The sequence below is a fragment of the Carlito syrichta genome, unplaced genomic scaffold (assembly GCF_000164805.1).
Source record: "Carlito syrichta isolate Samal-C Ts95f unplaced genomic scaffold, Tarsius_syrichta-2.0.1 Scaffold142935, whole genome shotgun sequence".
NCBI lineage: Eukaryota > Metazoa > Chordata > Mammalia > Primates > Tarsiidae > Carlito > Carlito syrichta.
The window spans coordinates 34352-54209 of NW_007087031.1; the positions used below are offsets into that span (position 1 = coordinate 34352).

Sequence of the window (19858 nt, forward strand, 5' to 3'; positions counted from 1 at the left end):
TGCACTCCAGTCTAGGTGACAGAGTGAGACTCCAACTCAAAAAAAATAAAAAATAAAAAAATAAAAAAAGAATAAAAATTCATTCAGTTTCATTTTCTTTTGCCACTCAGTAGTATCAACTCTTTTCCTGTAGCAACAATATTCAAATTTTGCTTTGGGGGATGCACCTCTAAAGGTCCCTGGCTGATGAAGCTGACTCCAACTCAGACTATTCCCAGCTTCCTTGGCAGTGACAGGCTTACAGAGCCAGACCCAACAGATCAAGGAGACAACTGCAGGGTTTCTGCCGGAGCACAGCTGTGGGAAGATGTCGGGTCTACTATAGGGAACACCAAGGACAAGGAGACAGACCCTGACTCTAGTCCTGGACTTTTTTAGTTTTATTAACTCATAAAAGCCTTTTTATATTTAAGCCTGCTTAGACTAGGCTTTCTCCCACCTGCAACAGGGAGAGTCCTAACTGATACAAGTATTTAAAGAAACTCTGGGTTGATTCTTGTATACATGTATGGGCATACATATCATACAAAAATTTTATTTTTCTAACAAGTTACAGATAAATACAACTGTCTTTTGGGCTGTTATCTTTCAGGGAAAGTTTAGAATAAACACACTTTATCCCTCTGCCCAACTCCTGACATTTTTTCCCCCACCCAAATTAGGAGCTAGGATCAATGGATACACCAATAAAAGCAGGGGAAAACAGGAGGTAGGAGTTGTTTGCCATCTTCCCCAGTGAATAGAAAAGGTCCCAAAGACTATGTGTAAGGAAAGAGCTTTAGTAAGCATGCAGACCAAAAGGCTACCCTATCTACTCCCCTAAGCACAGTGCTCACTGGCCAGCAATGCAGCAAGACATACTGGCATATAAGCATGGCAAGAGGGTTGGGACAGATGCTTTGCAGTAAAAGAACTGATCCTTATTATAGCTAGAAACCTTTCTAAAGAGAAAATGTAAACTAATACTTTCATTTAAGTTAGTGCTTTTTTTTGGACATATTAAATAAACTATTTCTTTAGAAATTTAAGCAGACCACAAAACTGATTTTTCTTTCTTTTTTTTTTTGAGTCAGAGTCTCACTCTTTCTCCCAGGCTGGAGGGTAGTGGCACGATCATGGCCACCTCAGCCTCAACTCACTGGGCTCAGGTGATCCTCTGCTTGAGCCTTTCAAGTAGCTCAAATCACAGGTCTGTGTCACCACACCCGGGTAATATTTCATTTATTGTAGAGATGAAGTCTGGCCATGTTGCCCAGGCTGGTCTCGAACCCCTGGACTCAGGCAATCCTCTCGCCTCTGCCACTTAAGGTGCTGTGATTACAGGCGTGAGCCACTGTGCCTGGCTAATTTTTCTGACTTCTACATAGTCCTGGCACCCTGATTTAGGAAACAGTAAACTCAACAGTCTGCTGAATTTCAAGTTTGCACAATCAAGCTCACAAAAATTCTATTTACAACAGGCAGTCCCAACATCACACCTGCCTGCATTTTCTAAAAGGTTATCAAGTTGGGTAGAAAGTTTAAAGAATATTTCCCTGCAGAAAAGGGTTAAAAATTATGATATTTCATAGTCTAGTCCACAATAATGTACATAAGCTGAACAGTAGCTGAGTTACACTGAAACCTTACTTTATTATAGAAATAGAAATGGTCTTCTTAGAATTCCTGTGGGATGAAGCCGAGTTCCTATTAATACAATTGTTTGTATTTATGACTGATGATCTTAATCCACCTACAGTTACTAAAGGAGAGTTACTTTGAAGTTGTTTGATATGACATCCAGCCCATATCGTAACATTTTGATATGGAATGCTTTGGTTGCTGATTGGGCAAAAGCAGAACTAAAAATATAGTTCAAGAGGCACAAGGTAGCATTGGGCCTATAGAACTCTGCTTGAGCCCAGGAGCCCAAGGCTGCAGGGTGCATGACTGCAGATGTGAACAGCCACTGTACTCCAGCCTAGGTGACACAGAGAGACCTTATTCCTTAAACAAACAAATGCTCTCTCTCTATATATATATACAGAGACACAAATATTGATGCATGTGTTAACTGTCCTCAATCCTTCTCCTTTCAACCTTTGGCTTGATGCAGGGCAAATGGTTAAGTGGATTAAGGTAATAAAGTCACTTTAAAAATTTTATCAATGATATCCAATACCTAAAACTTCTTCAAAATGATTCTGATGTGCTTCCTCTTATTTTTTGGGGGGGAGGGTCTTTAAGTCCATGTTGTCTAAATAATTTCATACAGATATCTAGAAGCATATGAATAAGTAGGAGCAGGATGTTCCTGCTATGTAGGTTGTTCAGCAACATTATTAACTTGAGAGATTAGATATAGTCAGTATAAATTAAGAAAATTCTTCACACTCTTATCTGAACAGTTTATGACTAATACCAACAGCTAATATTTGTTGAACACCATGTGTCAGTGTCTAAATGGTTTAAGACTTACTGTAAACCTCCATGATCTTGACAAAATCATATAATTGAAGATAGAATCATATAATTGAAGATGTAACCAAACTTTCTCAATCTGTTTAACACCAACTGTTAGTCATGGTTGAGACTGGGTCATTTTTCAAAACTGACATCAAAAGCTTAAGAATAATTACATCAAGATGATTGTAGGAAGCAGACTGGCCTTCAGCATGCTTGGTTTCAAAGTGAGTCTTAATTTAGAAAACTACTCACAGGTGCTTGTGTCTAAGCAACAGCTTGACAAAACCTACCCCACTCATAATCAACTTTATTTTTCACACAGAAAGCTGATAAAACACAAAGATTTGCTGGGTGCAGTGGCTCATGCTTGCAATCCCAGCATTTTGGAAGGCAGAGGCGAGAGAATTGCCTGAACCCAGAAGTTCACAACCAGCTTGAGTAAGTTGGTGAGATTTCATCTCAACAACAAAAAAATTTAGCCAGGTGTAGAAGTCCCAGTCATTTGGAAGGCTGAGGTGGAAGGATGGCCTAGGCCCAGCAGGTCAAGGCTGTGGTAGCCATGATTGTGACACTGCACTACAGCCTGGGCAACAGAGTGAGACTCCGACTCAAAAACAAAACAAAAAGACAGAAAGACTTCTCTAGTAATAATCAATTAATAAAACCAATTTAAAAATAAAAACACTATTAGAAATCAATTATATCAATTTATGGCAAAATAAAAAAACTCTACATTTGATGAGTAGTAAAACATCATCCTATGTTTAGAATAGTAAGATAGCAAGGGCTCTAGACATGTGGAATCTGTGGTTAAAACCTCTACAGACTTTTTATGAGCCATGATCATTATCCCTCTCTTTTTTGGAGTCAGAGTCTCACTTTGTCACCCAGGCTGAAATGCAGTGGTACAATCACAGTTCACTGCAGTCTCAACCTCCTAGGCTCAGGTATTCCTCTTACCTCAACCTCCCTGAGAAGCTGGAACTAAAGGCATGTTACCACCATGCCCAGTTAATTTTTCTATTTTTTGGTAGGGACAGGGTCTTGCTATGGTGCTTAAGTTGTTCTCCAACTCCTGGGCTTCAGCGATCCTCCTACTTCAGCTTCCCAAAGTGCTGGGATTATAGATGTGAGCCACCACACCCAGCCGCCAAGATTGATCTCACATTCAAATTCTATACAAACACTTTGCAAAAAGAAAAAAGTCCAACATATTTAAGGTTACAATTGGAAATTGATGTGTTTTTTTCAGAAACCACTACAGGTCCAGGTATCCTGCAGTTCATCAGTATTTTAAATTAGTGAAGGAATAAGACACATAGGTAGGAATAGAAAAGAGAAAGCAACAATCTGCCCAAGAAGTTATCTGTGCAGAGATAAGGTTAATTGTATCTGACTGAAGAGTTAAGCACTGATTTTGAGAGAAATCATATTTAACTCAACTCTAGCCTTAACTAAAGTAAAAATTATGACCACTAGTTCAGCTCTGAAACCTAATAGTTTTCCTCTTCCAATTCATTTATAAGATAGAGAGAAAAAAAGAATCCAGGTATTATTAAAACTATAGGCCTGCCTTGTAAGACCTGGCACTGAGGCTCTGCTTGGCACCTTCAAAAGCAAAGTGTTTCCATGAATGATACTAAGGGAAGGAGTGTTTCAATGAATGAGGCCCCAGTCAGGATGTGAGGGAGTGAACACCAACAGGCAAGGTGTCATCTGCAAGGGAATGCAGAAAGGAAGGGAAGCTGAAGAAATTAAAGACATCTTCTAAACCATTTTCAAAGAGTCCAACAAACTATGTTCGGAAAGCAGGATTAGAATAGCACATCCACATGTTCACATGCCTGTTATGTGTGTGCACAGGATGGGGAGCAGGAAGTAGATCCTGCTCTCGACACCCCTGAGACATCTGACTTAGAGCCTCATAGTCACATATCCTAAAGTTAGAAGGAGCTAGACAAAGCAGTTCAACAAGTTACAAGCATTTGTCAAAATAAGAAGGGTCATGGAACATTTTTCTAGTCCTGTAGACTAAAGTCTAGAACATTAGAAATCTCCATCAGGTCTTCTACCGGTAACTCCTATTAAGTTACTTTTGAACTAGAAGAAATTTGATAGAGTTGAGAATAGAATTGTATTAAAAATCTACCAGAGATAGACCACAATTAGGAAAGATCTATACAGTCACTATCAGTAAACTATCTATCCTGGCTGCTATATTCAATTAAGTTTTTACTAGTTTTTAATCGTATGGAAAAAGACAATGTTAAAATACACACACGGGAGTCAGAAAAGAGAACATGGAAATATAAATGTTGCTAAAAATTCACTGAATAATTATTATCTTACAGAACAAGCTTTACGTTTCAATGCAAACTTAGGTGGTCTATGGAATACAGAAGGATAAATAGTTTGGTTTTTAAGAATGAAGAAGAAGGAAAAAAGAATCTTTGCTTAGGCTGTGATAAAAGTTGTCAAGCAAACATTTTGTGTGATTACAAGATCAAAGGGAAGGCTAAGATGAAGGAAACAAATCTTACAAAGCAAGTTGAGAAAGTAAAGTCAGAAGAAAAGAAACAATTTTGATGCTAGACATCATCAAACAATGCTCAAAATAGGAGGATGTAAACTTATTTTTATGGACTTCTATTCCAGGATCAGCTTGACTCCTATCGCATTGCCTTTTTTTTTTTTTTTTTTTGAGTTGGAATCTCATTCCGTTGCCCAGACTGGAGTTCAGTGGCATGCTCCCAGCCGCTGCAGACTCGACCTGCTGGGTTCCGGCAAGCCTTCCACCTCAGCCTTCCAAGTAGCTGGAACTACAGGCGCGTGCTACCATGCCCGGTTAATTTTTGATTTATTGTAGAGATGAGGTCTCGCCAAGTTGCCCAGGCGGGTCTTGAACCCACAGGCTCAGGCAATCTACTCACCTCGGCCTCCCAAAGCACTGGGATTACAGGCTGAGCCACCAAGCTCGGTCGTGTTGCTTTCAATTTAGTTTATACACCACTCTCCTAAACACAGAGAAGGAAAATCCATGCCAGCCTAAGAAATCTTTTCTATACAGAATACAGTATACTTAACTATCCTCTACCAACCCAACTGCTTGCTCTCTTTTCTTTCCCCACAAACTAGCCCTACCTCACTGTCTCTGCACCTACTTAATCCCACTTTACTGACTTATTTTCTTATTTCATAATCCCCCAAAAGTTGTTTGTATTATATGTTTCTCTCCTTACTGACATATACCCTTATTAGTATTTTAAATCATGTTCATTCTATGTATGCTTGCCCCTCAACTAGAATAAAAACATTCAGAAGACCGCATTCCCCATTTCTCTTGGACCCTCAAGTGTGTCTCTTTCTAAGCTAGAGACTGTTACTACTCAGCCATCTGGACCCTTGGGCAGACTGCTGACCTCTAACACCCACTCCTCCTGGTGTGCACATCCTCCCGAGGTGTGGTTCTCTGCCTCATATCCTTATTCTCCTTCCCTTTCTGCCTTTGTTCAAATCATTAATCTGCACCCTATTACTTGTTCTACAATGAAGCCAAGTTTACTATCTACCTCGTCTAGGAAACCTCCTTGGTTTAACTATACACAGCCAACCAGAAAGGTGATGCTCTAAACAACAAGAAAAATTTGCGATCCTAGTATCTTGCTAAAAATCAGCACTCAAACTTAACTTATCTTCAGAGAATACTTATTGTTATCATTTGAATTTTGATGCTAAAAATTGAGAAATAATATGCTTCTATTTCTCTTGGGAAAAACAAATTAGCTGGGTATGGTAGCACGTGCCTGTAGTTCTGGATCCTTGGAAGGCTGAGGCAGAAGGATCGTCTTTTGCTGTGTGATTCTGCCAGATGCTGTGTTACTTTATTTAAAAAAAGGGTGTTTTAATCTTAAACTATTTGGAAAATACAGTAAAACTAGAAAAAATGAACTCATCTACATTAACAGGAATACTCAGCCTTTAAATCAACCTACACTAAAATATCAATAGTAACGGCCAAAGACCAGAAATGGGAATGGGGACGGCAACCTCTACTAGCAGAAAAAATGAAAAACAGCATGGTACAGGGCTTCTAATAATGGTTTACAATAATCAAGAAATAATACATGGATTAGTTAAAGCAGGACAATATGGTGAGCCACCATTTTAAAAGGCAAATACTTTCAAAATTAAACAGTAGGATAACAAATATAAGATAAATATATAAATAAAATAATTAAAAAATCGATATAAAACATCTGCATGACACTGCATTTAAGAAAGATCCACAGATATGACACCAAAACATAAGCAATAAGATAAAAAAATAAAGTGGACCTGATCAAAATTAGAAATTGGGCATCGAAGGACATTATCAAGAAAGTGAAAAGAAAATCAACACAATGAGAGCAAATATTTGCAAATCATATATCTGATTAGGGTCTAATATCCAGAATATATAAGAACTCTTACAACTCAACCACAAAATGACATACAATTCCATTTAAAAATGGGTAACTTGGGCTGAGATGAGGGAATTGCCTGAGCCCATGGGTTTGAGAACAACCTGGGCAACTTGGTGAGACCTCATCTCTACAATAAATAAAAAAATTAGCCAGGTGTGGTAGTGCGTGCCTGTAGTTCTGGCTCCTTGGAAGGCTGAGGCAGAAGGATCGCCTGAGCCCAGCAGGTTGATGCTGGGGTGGTTGTGAGTATGCCGCTGCACTCCAGCCTGGGAGGGAGACTCCGATTCAAAAAAAGAAACGTTTATGCTGAATTAAAGAAAACAGCAGGCACAAAACAATGCATACTGAATGACTTCATTTATGTGAAATATTTCAAACAGGCAAATCAATAAAGACAGAGAGCAGACTGGTGGCTGCCAGGGCATTGAGGGTGGGAGGATGGGAAGTGATTACTTAATGGATACAGGGTGTTCCGGGGTGCTGAAACAGTTCTGAACCTAAAGAGAGGTGGTGGTCACATGACATCATGAGTGTACTAAATGCCACTGAACCGCACACTTGAAAATGGTTAATTATATGCCATGTGGATTTTACATAAACTTAACATTCAAAAAGAAATGGAAAAGGCAAGGAACAAAAGTCACAACAAGGAATTTTATCATATAACTTTTAAACAAAGATAAAGTAGTCACATTAATACAGCCATGAGTAGACCATGTACAGAGAAATTCCGAAGACCAACGGCAGAAAATTATAGTGATGTTACTAATAATGTTTTTACTCTATAATCAAGTGTAGGTGACCGATAATGGGTAATGATATGCTTTTAAAAGGCAATGTGCAGATAAGAGTAATGAGAATGGAAAGGCACGAATGGAGAATGAGGAATCCTTATCTTCTCTGGTAACTGTCAATGAAAGCTGAAGACTGAACTTGAACTGCAGGGCTGTGGAACAACAACCCTATTTTATGGCATTCAAAAGCCAGTATTAACCGTTTTTCACACAGGGTTTACTCTGAGTAAGCACAAGATCAGAAGATAGAACAGACAAAAGCCCCTGGGTTCTTTTATGTGCCCTTGTCCCCAGAATGGTGCAATGAAATCCTCTCATTGGCAGTAGCAAGGTTTCCCCAAGAGTTTCTCAATCCAGGGTTTTTCTGGGGGTACCAGCAGGGCTATGTCACTCTTAATTTTGTAGGGAATAACAGGCTTACAGAATAATCTTAAGATTGTTCACTTCTCTCAAGTTGTTCATGCAATTACTCTAGGAGTGCTAAGAATAATAACTACTACTTTAGGTCAGATTGTAAAAGTCACTTCATAGTAAAAGTTTCTGAAGCTGAATGGATTCCATTTAATTTAGCAAATACTACCTACTTACTAGAGACATTTTGTTCCAGGTAGGGATTAAGAGCTGGATTCACATCAGTAGTGTAACTTAAGGCAATTGCCCAAGTTTTCTTACATTTTCTTCACCTTAAAATGTAGCTAATCACTAGAAAAACACTTGGCATGTGCTTTCAATGTGGTAAGAACTCAGTACATGTTCCTTATTGCTAGAGTCCTTTGAAGACAGTGCAAATACCACATCCCTGGTGTGCTGGCAGTCAGGCTCACAGTGCATCCACGATAACCTTCTGTCTACTGTCCTCTGCCTACACTGGCATTGTTTTCATCTACTTCCTGTTAGACTGTGAGTTTTTTCCATCTCTCAGTGCCTGGCATAATCTAGGGTTCAGTAGATATTTATGTTTGTGGAGTAACTGTAAAGAGCACTCGACAAAACTAGATCACTCATCTAGTATAAATATATGGCAGACATGCTATGGTCTGAATGTTTGTGTTCTCTCCAAAATTTATGTTGAAACTTTTACTACAAGGTAACAGCTATTAAGAGGTGGGACTTTTACGAAGTGATTAGGCCATGAGGGGCCGGGTTCAATCCTACCATCCTAGAACTACTCTATAGTTCAAAAACACTTACACTAGGGACAGTGGAACTTTTCTTGTGTTCAGGAATATCCGCCTTATTGGGATCACTTGCATTCCCAAGCGTGGGACCGGTTAGAGCGATTCCCTTTCCTCCAACAGCAGTGGCATCTGATTTCCAGGAGGACATTCCCTCTTCTTGGATGTCATTGTCTATAGATCTGGTGTGACTCTTTTTTGAATATGTCACAGCTGAAAGAATAGCTGGCCCAACTAAAACAAAGAGTTCATTTTTAAAAAGACAATATCGTTTCACATTTTTTCTGTGAAAATAAACATTTTGTAGAATGATCTAAGATTGCTATTCACGCCCCAAAAATTGTAAAACAGTAAAATCCTCTAAGATGTCTCCCATTTATACATGTTTACTCTATGCAATGAATTCAACACTGAAACTTTACTTATTAGTCCCTACATTTTTACTTTTCCTAAATATTATTTTAAAAAATAGGTAGAGTTGTTTTAAGGGGGTGTTACTGTATAGATAAGTAACCAAACTAATTAGATGCACACACATCATACAGAATAGACTGGTTCACTTTGTATATTTGAGTGAAGTACATGCTTTTTTGTAACAGATGCCTTCACCTTTAGGAACAGAACAATATAGATTTTATGGACCATTTCTTTTAAAGTTTTGAATCTTTATAAGCACTTGAATCTTTTATAAGCACTCACAATCTTCTAGATAAAAAAGAATTTGAGTAGACAGGGGAAAGTGGCAGAAGCAGAGGAATCATGCAAGCGACACAGAGGACTGAGGCAGAGGTTACTGGTCACACCCCTCAGTCTGGGAGGAGTGCATCTAAGGAAGTCCCACGTGGACAACCAACTGATGCCCTGTAGTGAACGATATGGAGACTCTAATGTAGCACAGGTGATCCAGAGAGCAATGAATTTTGGAGTAACAAGTACACTCATCAGAGATGCTGTTCAGTGGTAATCTTAAAGAACAGCACCAAATGCTCATCATTTATTCCAAGGCATAAGACACTGTTATATCTTAGGTCTATAAAAAGGGAGACGCTACTTCTTGGACAAAAATCTAAATGGCGAATCTATCTGAGACTTGATTAAAAGTAAAAAACAGCCTAATTTGATTTATGGGGCAAAGACAATTATGCTTTCAGTTTGGCAAATTTAACATATAAAACAAAGACTTAAGTCCTACAAAGGGCTTGTATTGAACTTTTACATTTGAATGAAAAATTGTTAAACAGAAGCCAGGTGCAGTGGCTCACACTTGTAATCCCAGTATTTTGGGAGGCAGAGTTAAGAGGACTGCCTGAGCTCACGGGTTCAAGACCAGTCTGGGCAACATGCACGACCTTGTCTCCACAATAAATTTTAAAAAGTTCCAGCTACTTGGAAGGCTGAAGTGGAAGGATCACCTGAGCCCAGCAGGTTGAGGACTGTGTGGCTGTGGGCGTGCCACTGCACTTCAGCCTGGGTGACAGAGTAAGACTCCGATTCAAAAAAAAAAAAAAAAAAAAGATTGTTAAACATGAAAAAACAAAAGACTTAACCAAGTATAGAATAATACTATTACCCTTAACACTTATGTTTCTTCCCAATATCCTGAGAGGTCTACCGACACTATGAACGTTCAGGTTATTATTGATTTGCTTTCAAACTTTATTATTTGTATTCAGAAAATGCAAAACCTTTGAAAACTTGAGATCCTGAATGGACACAGACATTGATCTATCCATGGACTTCATTCTCATTTCACTAGTCTTATTTGCAGTGACTTCAGTATCTGTGTATATGGTTTTATACCCCTTGATCACATGTGAAGATTGGCCATCCATCACCAGGCAAGATGCTAACAGTTTCACAGCAAAGGTCTTGTGGGATACCCTGTCACAGCCATAGTACCTCCTTCTCACTCCAACTCCCTTCTCTGAACCCTGTCCTCCATCTTCATAATCCTGTCATTTCAACAATGTTGTATGAAAGGAACCAACAGAATGTAATTCTTTGATTTTTTTTTTCCACCAGCATGATTCCCGTGAGATCCATCTATACACATTATCACAGTTTGTTGCCTTTTATTGTGAGTAGTAGCCCATGGTATGGATGTATCACACAGAAATTTTTTTAATTAAAAAAAATTCAGAGTCACTGTTTCTCTCTGTTACTCAGGCTACAGTACAGTGGCACAATCATAGATTACTGTAGCCCTGAACTCCTGGGCTCAAGGGATCCTCCTGCCTATGTAGCTAGGATTGCGGGTGCATGCCACCACACCCAGCTACTTTTTTTTTTGGTAGAGATGGGGTCTTGCTTTGTTGCCCAGGCTAGTCTCAAACTCATGGCCTTAAGTAATCCTCCCACCTCAGCTTCCAAAAGTGCTGGGATTACAGGCATAAGCCATCACTCCTGGCCTGAAAATTTGATGTTTATGTAAACAAATTGTAAGTCTTTTAAAAATGGGTTTAGTGTTTGGTGTCATAGTTAGAAAGACCTTCACCAGTCCAAGTCAGAAAACAAATTATCATGTTTTCTTTTAAAATTTGTGGGTTCTTATGTTTTATTTTTACATCGTTGCTCCAATTAGAATTCATCCTTGATTAGGATGTGAGAAATGCATCCAAATCAATTTTCTTCCTGAGAATGACCAAACTGCCCCAATACCATTTACTGATTAGTAAACTAGTGACTTAAAAAGCTAAAGTATTCCTTGAAAATCCGATGAAGATCACCGTTCTCAGGTAAGGAATACATACATACAGGGGGTTCACACATGGGCCTCAAATTAAGAAGCATGGCTAAAAATTACATTGTGGCTTTAGAGAAGCAGGCACACATGCAGAAGTAGGGATAGGGGAGAGGTGAGAAGAGGGGGTGGCGGGTAAACTAAAAGGTGGCCTGACTACACACCTGTCTGCCTTCATCTGCTATCAAGCAGATGTCAGAATAGGTTCTGAGCTCTCAGTTATACCCTAGAAGCAGACACTGTAGACAGTTGACTGATATCAGTACACTGTGCTGCTTCAGTCCAAATCACATAGAGGCAGGCATCAGCAGAAAGGAAATGGAAAACATCAAAGTGTCACTCTTTTTAGTACAAAGCCAAAGCTGTCCACACCTTGAATGCTCTGTGTAGTCCTAACTGTCAAATCTCAAGGTAAAAGAATGAAGGTGAAAAACATCCAGAGAAGAGAAATGAAATGAACAAGAAATGAATGGGGGCTCCACATGAGGACATATCTTTAAAAGTTAGGTTCATACTAATAAATATTCGGTTCCTAAATCCTAGAATACTAGAGTTAAAAGAAATACCTGCGGTGTTAACATTTATAGTTACGAGAGAATACAACACATGCTAAAGTCTCAGAACTCTTTTTTTTTTTTTGAGTTGGAGTCTCACTCTGTTGCCCAGACTGGAGTGCAGTGGCCGCTCCTGGCCACCGCAGCCTCGACCTGCTGAGCTCCGGTGATCCTTCCCCCGCAGCCTTCCAAGTAGCGGGAACTACAGGCGCGAGCTACCATGCCTGGCTAATTTTTTGATTTATTGTAGAGATGAAGTCTCACTGCCCAGGCTGGTCTCGAACCCGCGGGCTCAGGCAATCCACTCACCTCAGCCTCCCAAGGAGCGGGATATTACAGGCTGAGCCACCGAGCCCAGCTAGAATAGGTGAAGTTTAACAGAGAGACTGGGGAAAGGCCAGGCACAGTGGTTCAAGCCTGTAATTCCAGCACTTTGAGAGGCTGAGTTGGGAGGACTGCTCGAGCCCAGGAGTTCATGATCACCCTAGGCTACATACTGAGACCTCATCTCTAACTAAAAATTTAAAAAATGAGCCAGATATGGTGGCATACACTTGTAATCCCAGCCTTTTGGAAGGCTGAAGTGGAAGAATCACCTGAGCCCAGGAGGTTAAGTCTGCAGTGAGCCATGATCATGCCACTGTACTCCAGTCTATACATCGGTGTAAGACTCCAACTAAAAAAAGAAAAAAATTTAAAAAGAAGAACTGCAGACCAAAGGAGAACTTCTAGAGGGGCAAATGATAAGGTTTCCAACCCAGCTAAGTGTTACCTAGCAAAAGCCCACTGAAATACACCAAGGCAATCAGAGCCTTGAGGCGATCATTCCAGTACCTGTAGGCATGCTAAGAAATAAATGCTAAGAAGGGACATCTAACCAATCTCCAACTCTAGCAGACTCTGAGCAAGAGAATGCTTCCCAATGCTAGGAGACTTCTTGCTTGAACTCCAGGAGAACACTGTGGGATACTCCCAAACTTACCACGGTCACTGTATCGTCTCTGCTTCTGGCTTGAAGAAACACTTCTCTGCACTTTGTCATGAGGAGACCGACCAGTACCGTTGTTGAGATCACTGCTTGGCCTAACCTTATCAGGTGAAAGATTGCCACTGGAACTGAAATCATTAGCATCCAGCTAAGAGGAAATGAAAAACAGAGCAAACCACAACACGAACCCAGATGGTTTATTAGGAAACTAAACTTCTCATAACACAGACCTTTCATAAATAGTTCATTTAGAGAGAGGGAGAATCACAATGTACAAAAATGACAATCCTAAACTCAAGCAAAAGTAGTTTCTGATTGCTGGAAAAAGTCACAAAAAGTTATGTGTTTATGATCTTTCCAGGTTTTTCAAATAACTTAAAATGTTCCATTTACTTCATCTGATGCTTTATGTCATTTCTAAAGTATTAATGAACACAGGTTAATTTATGAAAGACTGGGTTTATGACAATATCTATCATGAAGGGTCATTTTCTGGAAGCTAAAATGGTAGCTTTTAATGGTGATAGGCATTAGATTTGCCAATTGTGGGTAAATCTAAAAAACTATATATCAAATATACTCTATTTATTAAAAAATAAAAACTAGCCAGGCTCGGTGGCTCAGCCTGTAATCCTGTGCCTTTGGGAGGCTGAGGTGAGTGGATTGCCTGAGCCTGCGGGTTCGAGACCCGCCTGGGCAACTTGGCGAGACCTCATCTCTACAATAAATCAAAAAATCAGCTGGGCATGGTAGCGTATGCCTGTAATTCTGGCCATTCGGAAGGCTGAGGCGGAAGGATCGCCAGAGCCCAGCAGGTCGAGGCTGCGGTGGCCGGGAGCGGCCACTGCACTCCAGTCTGGGCGACAGAGTGAGACTCCAACTCAAAAAAAAAAAACAAAAATAAAACAAACAAACAAAAACAACAACAACAACAAAAAAACTAAGAAAACAACTTATATCACCTGTTAACTTACACAAAGTGTATTTCAGCTCTTACTCTCTGATTACTCTTACCTATGAAGATTTTCTCCCCAGCAAAAAATACATAGCTGTGATTTGGTCGTATTTCATTTTGCCAAGCGATTCTTGAATTTCTTCTTGGGGGTATCCCATTCCCAACAGTATCTCTAAAAGAGGGGTATAACAAAATGTATGCGTTTTGTTTGGGTAAGAAATCGCTCTGATATTCTTTATAGGACCTCAGAGATTACACCTTTTCTAACATAAATGAGTACTTGTTTCTGAGTTACTGAGTGCCATTATAGGAAACTGCAGACACTAAGTTCCTAAATACGACAGAACAGACAAGCTGTTTCATTTAACTTGTATTTAACTTTCTATTACATACATTTCAGGCATTCAAATGAGTCAAAACAGATATATGTTACATATACAAACACATACACTAGCATGGAGACAGAGAGTAATTACCTATTCTCTTCTGGTCTGAAATGTCTTGTTCTGGATCCAGAAATGGTTTCAGTTCATCTTCTTCATGCCCTGCATTGATCCATTTGTCCTTTGTGATTTCCTGAAAAGGTGAACTGTTCATTAGCAGTGGAAAAGAAAATATTCTAATAACAACAATATTTAGAAAAATCTATTTGCAACATTTCATTGACTAGAGCTCACAGAATAACTTAAACAATTGCTTTTAATGTTTCAATTCCTGTCTTAAAAGCCCCAGGAAGTATTTAGTATGTCACAAAAATCAAGCAAAATTCTAAAACGTCTATAAAGACTCTCCAAGTTGTTACTTATTTCAACCTATATGATTACCTTGAGAGTGCCTTGTTTCATTGGATCTACCACTAGGAACCGTTTCAGAAGTTTTTTACAATCTATTGATATGTAGAAAGGGATTCGATATTTCCCTCGCAACACTTTCTTTTTGAGCTCCTTTGGGGAGGTAGAGAGGAAAGAAAATGAAGTGAGTCAACTTTTAGGTTAAATAAACAACAACAAAACCCCACTGAAACCTTCACAACGATATCATGTTAAAAATATTAACCCATATCATTTTATGAAACTGCTAAAAGCTTTGTGAAGTACATGGATGCAACTGCTTCTTCTACCTTCACGTTTCATCCATCAAAAGGAAGCGAGCTACTGATGAGTGTGTACAAAGTAACACCGAGACTCCACACATTGACCTCTGGCCTATCGTATTTCCTGCCCTGGAAGAACTTGGAGGCTGTGTATGGAGGGCTGCCACAAAACGTGTCTAGTTTTTTCCCAATAGTGAATTCACTTCCAAAACCAAAGTCGACTAACTTGATATTCATGTCAGCATTGAACAATAGATTCTCAGCCTAGAAGGAAAATATCAACACAAAAATGAAGTTTAACCAAAATAGAATTAGAACTGTGACAGAATCAGGCATTTCAGAAAAGCTTTTAGTAATGATATAAATTTAGTGTCTCTTAATGAAGTAAGAAAACATTCTAGTGGAAAAAAATAAGAGACAAATTAGAACTCCTAATTTTGTAATACTAACAATCTATAATAGATATGGGATATAGATTAATTCTAGCACTAATTTAAACAAAAGATGCCTCCAAATCAAAAAAAGTTTTGACAGGTTTTTCATTTAAGAATAATAAAGGGTTAAGTAAAAATGGGTACTTGCTTTCAGTGGAGTCATATTTCATAAAAATTGCTAAGTAGCTGTAAAATAATTATTGGAGAGAAGAGAATCCAAACTTCATTCAAGAGACAAATCACAGTTCTTTCATCTATTAATTTTTAAATTTTAGGTAGGAGTCTTACTCTGTTGCCCAGGCTGGAATGCACTGGCATGTTCATGGCCACCACAGCCTTGATCTCCTGGGCTCAGGTGATTCCTAAACCCTAGCCTTCCAAGTAGCTAGAATCAAAGGCGTGCATCACAACTCAGCTAATTTTTAAAAAAAATTTACTGTAGAGACAAGGTCATGCCAAGTTGCCCGGGCTGGACTCGAACCCCTAGGCTCAGGCAATCCTCTCGCCTTCGCATTCCAAAGTGCTGGGATTACAGTTGTGAGCCACCATGTCCAGCCTCCCTTCATCTATCTTAACAAACACTTACTATGAGGCTACTACACAGCAGATGTTCTCTTAGTGTTCAGATATGTAATGAACAAGACAGGGCTTGCTCTCAGGAGCTCATAGTTTAGAAGAGGCAGAAAGGGAAGCAGCTGCCCTGAGACTCAAGTGATGTGATGGAGGAGGCATGAGGAACTGTGGGCCCAGTCCTGAAAGGGGTGGGAGTCTTACTGGAGGAACTGAAATCGAAGTACGAAAAGGTACAGCTGATCATAATGGGTATGTTCATGAGATACTTTAGGCTGAATAAAGGGTCAAAGAACTCAGGTGAGAGAGAGCATGCTTCACCCAAGAAACTGACAGAATGTGGAGGGCATGCAGAGAGAGAGGGCTAGGGAGGAACATGGAGGGCTGTCCTCGAGAAGCTTGGGTTTCCATCCTAAGCGCGATGGAAAGCCACTGAAGTGTTGTTTAAGCAGACAAATGACAGTCTTATCTGTGTTTGTAGAGAAGGCCGTTCTGAGCGCACTGTGGAAAACATACACGGGAGGAAGAGGCAAAACTGGAGGCAGAGAACAGGCAAGAAGGTCGAATTGAAATCAAGAATGAGATGGTGGGTGATGTAGCAGGGACAAGAGTGAGGTTAAGAGATATTTAGAGCACAGCAGCAAAAAGACCTGGTAATTGTCACCCGAATGAGAAGGAAACATTCAAATTTAAGAAGACTTTAGGCTCTGAACCTGCAGTACCAGAGGGCTGCTTAGGTGAAGAAGCCCTTTGCCAGCAGGATCCCGGGCATGAGAAGAAGAGCACTCAGGCTGGAGAGGATTTGGGTCTTCAGCACAGGTAGTCAAGGCAGCCAACAGAGTGGATGTGAACACACGAGGGGTGGGTGTGAGGGAAGGAGAAAGTCAGTGACAATCACATGAGGAGAGAACAGGGGTGAGTACCAAATTAGGACATGGAATCAAAGAAATGTTTGGAGAAATACAACTATGAAGGCAAAGAGAGAAAATGGGTGCATCTGGAGAGAAATGGGTAGAGAGGTTTTTTGGTAAAAGATGGCACCGACTTTGGTTAGGAGCGGTGGCTCATGTTTGTAATCCCAGTCAATTAGGATGTCGAGGCAGAAGGATTGCTTGAATTCAGGAGTTCAAGACCAGCCTGGGCAACATAGCAAGACCCTGTCCCCCTAAAATAACAAAAAACTGGGTGTGATGGCACATGCTACTTGGGAGACTGAGGTAGAAGGATTGCCTGAGCCTAGAAGGTTGAGGCTGCAGTGAGCCGTGGTTGTGCCACTGTATTCTAGCTTGGGCAACAGAGTGAGACCCTGACTCAAACACAAGACAAAACAACAATACAAAAAAACAAAGAAGGATGGTATAGACTTGAGTCTGTGTAAATATCACTGGTGAGAAGCCAGCAGAGAAGGAGAGCAAATAAAAACAAGGAGAGAGATTGGGTGTGGTGGCTTAAGCCTAAAATCCAGCACTTTGGGAGGCCGAGGTAACAGGACTGCCCGAGCTCAGGGGTTCAAGACCAGCCTGGGCAATTTGGTGAGACTTTGTCTCTACAACAAATCAAAAAATAAGCCAGGCGTGGTAGCGAGCACTTGTAGTTCCAGCTACTTGGAAGACTGAGGCAGATCACCTAAGCCCAGCAGGTGACTCAAAAATAAAAAAATTCAAAAAAGGAGAGAAAAGACTTATCAGCAAGAGCATAGTACCAGGGAGAGTGCTCTGGGGACTCAACCCAGAGCAGAGATGCACACTGTCCTGTAACAAGACGAGTGATGGGTGGGAGTAGGTGGAGTTAGGACTGAGGGACTGGTGGAAAACTGAGGGAGTTTCTGCCTGGTGTTTCCATTTTCTCTGTGAAACATGAAGCTTCATCCTAAGACAAGAGAAGGGCAGAGGTAGAGGGCCCTGAAAGGGGTTTCAAACAGGCACTGCTGTGGATAGGAGAGAATGCAGACTAGAGAAGCAGAAAAGAATGCCAGGTCGTGCTGAGAACAGTCTCCAGGAGCAACTATCCATTTCTGGAGGCCCCATCTGGTTGGCTGTGTGATGACTGTGATCCAAAGACGAACCACCAGCCACCTCAACTAAAATGTAAAATACTTTATTAAGAGGACATTACTTTTCTTTATTTTCAGTGCTCTCTACTAATAACTTGATTATAAGGATTCAATTATTAGGGGATTCATTGTTTTGTCACTCAATAAAACAATCTAACCTACACTTCATTTATATAACTACCTCCAAGAGAACTGAACACCTGCACACAGAGCACACAGAGTAAGGGCATTTCTGCTCACCTTGAGGTCTCTGTGAACCATCCATTGTTGGTGACAGTACTATACTGCTGACACAATCTGAATAAGGAGAGGGGCAAGAGTCAGTCATCACTAACATAAACATAACTCTGTTGATGTTCACACATGCAAAATACTCAGTAAGCACTTGAATGTTCTCATGAACTTCTAAGAATAGTTTTCTTATGCCTTGAACTTTTCAATCTGGAAAAATTCAGAGATAAGGGCAAGAAGAGATAGGTGAGGATGTTCTTCTTGTTCTCTCCAGTGTTAAGTGGAAGTCTCTTCTCTACTTGTTGACATTCTGCTTCTCATTGAGTATGGTGCCGGGACTCAACAAATTGCCTGGATCTGGAGGACCCTGGCTGTCCCAGGCCCAGGCTCATATGGTTCTGGTGGAAGCTTTCCCTTGCTTATGTCACTAACTCAAATCAAACCAGCAGCTGTAGCCTGTCCATGAACAGATATTAATGTAAGTTGGCTCTCCTCTGTTATCTCTTTTCCCAGTCTGCTCCCTGGAACACTCTCTACTTTTGAGCTGATGTGGGTCCACAGAGAGCAAAAGCTAGTTAACCTCTCTGAGCATCAGTTTCCTCTTCCTTAAAATGGAAGCAAGGTGTGCCTCAAGTGATAGTGACGCAAGATGGCAGACACCATGTGCTTGGGAGTAAAAGTCCTTCATCATTTTTGACTGTTGGGAGAACTCAAAGAAGGCCAGAAAGGAATAAGAGATCACACAATTGACTGGGGTCTAGAAGATGACAAAAACATGACACTAGATGGACAGGAATGATAATTTGGCTTCCAAGTTCATTTTATGAAAATTCAATACACAGTCTTAAAATAGAATGTTGTTGGGCATAGGTGGCTCGTGTCTGTAATCCTGGCACTTTGGCAGACGGATGTGAGAGGATTGCCTGAGCCCAAGTGGTCGAGACCAGCCTGAGCAACTTGGTGAGACTTGTCTCTACAATAAATCAAAAAATTAGTCGGGAGTGGTGGCTATTTCCAAGTAGTTGCAGCTACTTGGAAGGCTGAGACAGAAGAATTGCCTGAGTCCAGCGAGTCAAGGCCGCAGTGGCCATAAGCATGCCAGTGCACTCCAGTCTTCAGACTCCAACTCAAAAAAAAAAAAAGAACTCTGTGCACAGCAGATACTAAAGCTGGTAGGCTTGACTTCCTGGCAAATTGCTGTGTTTTCCACTTTCTGTTCAGGAACACTCAATGCTGAAGTTGGATGCCTAATGAAATAAAAGTAATTTATTGTGCAGTAAAGTTTTTTTTTAACTCTTTACCCTCAGAATATCCCCACTGAGGGGACATTGTAAATCTAGCAAACCATTCGGATGACCCCCAT

The 19858-nt window shown here is 40.3% G+C and overlaps 1 pseudogene; it reads right to left on the minus strand.

The window, feature by feature from the left end:
• Positions 1-19858, minus strand: part of LOC103251453 — a 26111-nt pseudogene extending 6253 nt beyond the window's left edge.